Source organism: Sorex fumeus, unplaced genomic scaffold (genome assembly GCF_029834395.1).
Source record: "Sorex fumeus unplaced genomic scaffold, SorFum_2.1 ptg000024l, whole genome shotgun sequence".
In the NCBI taxonomy this organism is placed as follows: domain Eukaryota; kingdom Metazoa; phylum Chordata; class Mammalia; order Eulipotyphla; family Soricidae; genus Sorex; species Sorex fumeus.
Genome location: NW_026606081.1, coordinates 2,271,264 through 2,277,599, shown reverse-complemented (window position 1 = coordinate 2,277,599; position 6,336 = coordinate 2,271,264). Strand labels below are relative to the sequence as shown.

At 36.0% G+C, this 6,336-nt stretch overlaps 1 non-coding gene across 1 annotated transcript; it reads left to right on the top strand.

Annotated features, from left to right (window-relative positions):
* Positions 1-5,911: 5,911 nt before the first annotated feature.
* Positions 5,912-6,015, top strand: LOC130023865 (U6 spliceosomal RNA). The gene has a single exon (XR_008792527.1). It is a non-coding gene; the product is annotated as a U6 spliceosomal RNA (small nuclear RNA).
* Positions 6,016-6,336: the final 321 nt, after the last annotated feature.

The window sequence follows — 6,336 nt, the reverse complement described above, 5'->3', positions numbered from 1 at the left end:
TGACAATTCGGGGGATGAGGGTTGAGGTCACACCACCAGGCAAGCCAGAGCAGCCGACGTGGTATCTGAGAGTGAATGTTATCTGGAAAGGACAGAAGAGGAACAGGATACTGAGTGTCATTTGTGACCTTGAGACCAGTAAAGGAAGCTATAAAATAGCTGACTCCATTAACTTTTCTTTTTGAACTTCTCTGAAAGGAGAACCATCAGAATCCTGTTGCAGAGGGGCTGCTCTTGGAATGAGTCTGCTTCACATCACAATGCCACCTCATAGTCTAAGTGATGTATTTCAGCTAAAAGAGTTTCTACCGTGTTTCTTTAATTCTTGGGCTTAACATTATTTGTCACATAACAGAGTGAATTTTTGACTATAGAAATGAATCAGGATCTTTCTCACTGGAAATACTCCAAAGGTTTCCATGATCCTCACAATCAGCTTCACGGATCCAAGCTACACAGATCTTACCTCCTACTACAAGAGGACATTATTGCCTACACTGTTCAGTCAAATAATTCAACTCTATTGAGTGTGTCAGATGCCTTCCTACATCAGCAACTTAATCCTTTGCCTCGTCTTATGGGTTATACTTTTTCCTGATCATCACATGGCTACCTCTTCCCTTTCTTTAAGAAGTGTTCAAGATATTACTTCCGTAGAAAAGTATTTCCAAATATAAAAAAAATACTACCCCATCCACTGTCAGATACCTTCTTAGATTGATTATTCTTCTTCGTTATATGCAGAACATTGTACATATAACAATTCCTTATGAGACCATTTAACTTATCTGGGTATTAGTTGCTAATTCAGAATCCCCTCTCAGTGTCAGCCCCATGAGGATCCTTTTTCGTCTCTTGGTTATCTCTTTAGCTCTAGGATGCATAGCATTGTTTTACACTTATAAGTGCTCAGAAATTATTTGATGAGTTAATGAATGTCACAAATACTTATTCAGTGTTGACCACCTAATGACCTCAATAAAAATATTGCCTTATTTCACACTGGATTTTCTTTTTTAATCTAAGAAAAACCAAAGATGAGAATCAATTCTAAAGGTATGAATGAAAGATCATTATATGTATTATATTTTAAAGAAAATATGTGTTTATAGTTTATTACTCTGAGGAAACTTCTGTTCTTGTGCTCACTTTGGTAAAAGCATTTGACTTGCCTGGCCCAGATTTTAATTATAAACTTCCAGATGACTCATTCTTTCTTTGGGAACATTTATTTTACCTGTTTCCACAACTTCCTTTGGGGGAGGTTAATATAAATTCTGATAATACCAAGAAGGGAAGAACTTGAGTTTTGCTTTTTTTTATTACAAATTTAAATGCATTCTTTTGATCTTTTGCTGATTTCCTTTTTTTGAATCCTGTTAATTGTGGCTTTTTAAATTTGATGTCTGCTCTTAATCTATAATTCAGAGTATTAATATCACAGTTCTTTTCCTCAATGGCATAAAGCATTTTGTAATGTAAACCCCTGACTATTGTTATAATAAAGTTCATGAGCATTCCAGCCTAATATTTTCAAAGTAATCTTTTAAGCAACTATAGACTCTGAAGTAAGAAGTGAAACTTATTGATTTATATTTATTTAAACAGAATTACTTGATGAAATGTACAGTAAGTTAATCTGAGATTTATTTTATTTTTTGTTAATTTATGAAGTCAGTTCTACTTTACAGTTTAAATACTAAATAATCTATCTCATGAGTACTCAAAATCAGAGAACATTACAAAAATAAAATAAAAAAATATCCAGAAGAACAATTGGTGAGATTTTTAGGCCTGGTGGTTGAGACTAAGTAATATCTTTGGGGCGTATGTGTGTGTGATGGGTGGGAAGGGTGGGGTTAAAATGACTTGGTCCAAAATCATGACATAGCTTCTCCTCTGTTTCTTTCCTTTTCCCTTAAAGACGGAACACTTTCTCTGGTACAGGACATTTTATTGCATTTTACAAGATTGCATACAAGGGGGTCACAATATTAAACAGAATGTTGTCCACAAACAATATTTTCTACTCCTTTTTATGCCCGAGAGTGTGCTAACTTATGTGACAAATACTTTGAAGAGGACATTAATGACTTGACTATAAGCCCACAGCCATCACAAGGATCCTAATTAGAAGGATGCAGGAGAATTCTGTGTCAGGAGAGAAGCTGACACAATGACAGAGGCAGAGACCAGGTGAGATCGCCAGGTGTCAATGATTGCTGGTAACCTGAACACTGGAAAAGTTGGGAAACAGGATCTCGTCTGAAATTCCACACGTAACCTGTAGTACAGAGAGCCATGTTTCAGTGCCATAAAATTCATTTTAGACCTTAGTGGAAAAAAAATTCTGTAATTCTGTGATATCAGCAAGATGTCAGAATAGAAAGTTCCATGGCTTGTCTGTTGAGAAACACCATGAAAGCAACAGTATTTTGGCTAAAACACCTTTAAGAGAACTTCAAAATCCATTCAAAATTTCAACAACTCAGATGAGAGCAAAATCAGGAAAAGACACTTTGAAATAGTTAAAAAAAAGAACAGTTTTGCTTAAACTCATGTCAGCCTCTTCCCAAAGGCTGCACAACTCATTGTAGAGAGAGTTAACCTGTTCGTGACTTAATCTTCAAATTAGATGAAAGGTGATACCTGCGTCTGATATTCTCAGCTCAGAAAACTGTTTTGGTTTCATCACACTCAGAATTCTTGGGCATCTAGGAACAGAGCAAAGGGATGGAGGCCCTCAGCTTCCTGCCTGCAGCGCACAGCGAGAGAAGAATGTGGTCCTGAGGCTGCTCCTTTGGGAGGATGAGAGAGAAGTGGAACTTGCATCAAAGACCTCTGGGTCTTTGAGCACATGCCCCTAGAGAAAGGGGACAGTTAGTTCTTACTAGCTTGGATGACTCTTTTGTGGAATTGAGAGACGGTTTGTGGACCCAAGATTCTTCTTTGAGGAAGATGTAAAAGAATCGGAGCCGACACTGATCATCAGGGTATTTAGTGCACAGTCCTGCGGAAATGGGTGAATGACTCAGCAGTGGAGCTTCTCTGAGGGATAGTGAATAGCACACAACCCAGAAACTTCACCAGGAGGGAGTGAGAGAATTAAAGCTTGTGTTGTCCTAAAGGAAAGGGACCCGGATTTACACATGAGGCTCTATGAAATTGAGAGAAGGCCAAGAGGAGAGGAATGTGCAAAAATGCCCAAGCTCATGTATCAGTGCAACACTTTTATTTACCTCTTTTCCTTAGATGTAAGGGGAGGAGCAACCTCCAGGGTCTGTGAGATTGGGGAAGCTGTACAGAGCTGAAGCCTCTCACCCAGAGGGAGCAGAGGAGTAGACGGAGATATTCCCAGACACCAATCCAGGGATCCCAGAACGTACGGTCTGACTTACAAAGGAAGGTCTTTAACTGCTAAATTACATTTGCTCAGACTATAACAGACAGTTGCTTCTAAAATGGGAATCTTTAGGCACCACATGGTAGGGCATTTGCCTTGCAAGGGTTTGACTCAGGTTCAATCTTGGCACCCCGTATGGTCCCTCGGGCACCACCAAGAATGATCCTTGAGTACAGAGCCAGGAGTAAGCCCTGAGCATGGAATCAAAAAAAAAAAACCCCAAAACTCAAATTCAGCACAAATAACAATAGGTATACATTAAAGCAGACTTACAAGGAACATGAAAAATGAGGAGAATATCATAATAGGAAAAATATTATTTGCCTATAATTCATTCTAAGGAGATAGAGATCTAAAAATATTTTAGAAAATAAAAATAATTGTTCTAAAGGTCTCTTTGAAATGCTATTATTTTATAACATGCATATTTCAGATGTACATAATTATAAATCAACAACTGTATATGCCACATTATGTTCACTACTAAAAAATGAATTCTATTCTTGTTCTAAAGAAGTTCAGCGATTACAAAAGACACAAACAACTAAAATCAAGGCTATTTGAGAAAAATGAAAATGCATCACAGAAAATGTTGGAGTTAGTAAGCAAATTATTTAATATTGTAGGGTACAAATGATCACTATACAAAATATAATGTACCAACAAAGATAAAAACCACTATAAAGCACCAAACAGCTAAACTGAAAAAAATGAGAACATGTCAACAATGTCAACAATATACTTCTTCAAGCAGAAGAAAGAAACAAAGAATTATAAATAGGTTATTTGAAATGATCAAATCAGAAGAAGAAAACAAAATAATTTAAAGGAATAAAACTTTACATGTGCCAGGGATGTGATTCATTGTTAGTGGGAGGTATGTGCCTTTCATATGTGAGATCCTGTGTCTGATCCTTGACACCACCACCACCAACACTATCACCACACGTGCGTGCATGCACACACACACACACACACACACACGCACGCACACAAAGGAAGTATTGACATCTGACAAATAGAAAGTTCCATGTCTTATCTCCTGAGGAGAAACACCATGGAAGCAACAGTATTTTGGCTAAAACACCTTTAAGAGAACTTTTTTCCCCTATGATCAGAAATAAGCTAAGTATGCACACTCTTGTCATTTCCATTGTATACTTCTGTTCAGTATACAAATAGAAGTTCTAGTCAGAGCAATCAGGCAAATAAAAGAAATAAAACTATCCAAAGTAGGAAATAAGAAGTACAATTATGTCTTATTTTGATAATTTGATCCTTCATCTAAAAAACTTGTTAAATGCATCACAGAAAATGTTGAAGTTAATAAGCAAATTATTTAATATTGTAGGATACAAATAATCACTATACAAAAGAATCCATTCCATTTTCCTACATAAAATATCACTACAAAATAAAATTAAGAAAACATTCTATTTCCATGAGTTTCAGAAATAACATAGCACTTATGAATAAACTTAGCAAAGGAAGTGAAAGATTTGGACACTGAAAATTGCAAAAGATTAATAAAATGAAGAACCAAGCATGTTAATGAAAAGACATCATATGTTTGTGGATTGGTTAACTTAAGGTTTTAAAATCACCATACTACCACAAATAATCTACAGATTCAGTAATATTGCCATCACATTCTAGATGACATTTTTATTACAGAAATAGATAAAAAAATCCTAAAATTCATAGGCAACTGCACAATAAAAAAATAATTGCCAAAATAATCTGAAGAAATAAGAAAGCTATAAATATCCTAGTCACTCATTTTAACTTCATTATAAAACTACAATAATTAAAACAGTATGGTACTAGCATACAGACATCAAGGAATATAGTAGAAAACCCAGAAATCAGTTCTTGCACAAATGGTCAATAGATCTTTGACAAGGTTGTGAAGAATTCATAATGGGGAAGTTAGTTTCTTTAATGGTGTTAGATATCCTCATAAAAATAGAATCGTTATCATACACCATACATAAAACAATTTAAAAAAGACTAAAGTCTTAGAAAACCTAAAATGATAAACGGAGGGAAAATTTTTGACTTTGGTCAAAGTTTAGCAATGAATTCTTAACTATGAAACCAGGACATAATAACAAATACAGATTGAGGCAAAAGGGATTACATACATCTGAAATGCTTGCATCAGAGAAAGAAAGAAACTGAGTGAAAAGGCAGTCTACAGGATGGAAGAAAATATTTACAAATTATAAAATATACATGCATATTTGATAATTTATTAATTTTCAAAATATAAGAGGAACTCCTAAAATTCATTATAAATAAACTAAATAACTGTCACTATCACTGTTACTGTCCTCCCGTTGTTCATTGATTTGCTCGAGTGGGCCTAGTAACATTGTGAGACTTGTTACTGTGTTTGGCATATCGAATATGTCATGGGTAGCTTGCCAGGCTTTTGCCCTGCGGGTGAGATACTCTCGGTAGCTTGCCATGTCCTCTGAGAGGGGCGGAGGAATCAAACTCGGGTCGGCCATGTTGGCAGCACATATACTAAAATTGGAACAATACAGAGAAGATTAGCATGGCCCCTGTGCAAGGATGATACGCAAACTAAATAACATGATTACAAAACTGAAAGTGGAGTTGAGCAGACATTTTTCCAAATAAATCATACAAATGGAAAATACGTAATTTGGCAGGGGGATGTGGGTTACAGCCAACAATGCTCAGAGCTTACACCAGGACTTAGGGAAACATATTAGTATTGAAAATCAAATCCAGGTCAGCTGCATTCATGGCAAGTGCCTTACCTGCTGTACCATCTTTATGGCCCATGGGCAACAGGTAATTTAAAAGATGTTTAGTATCACTGGTTATCAGGGAAAAAAACAAGTGAAAATTACTGGGCCAGAGAGATAGTACAATAGGTAGGGCATTTGCCTTGTAAAAGACGG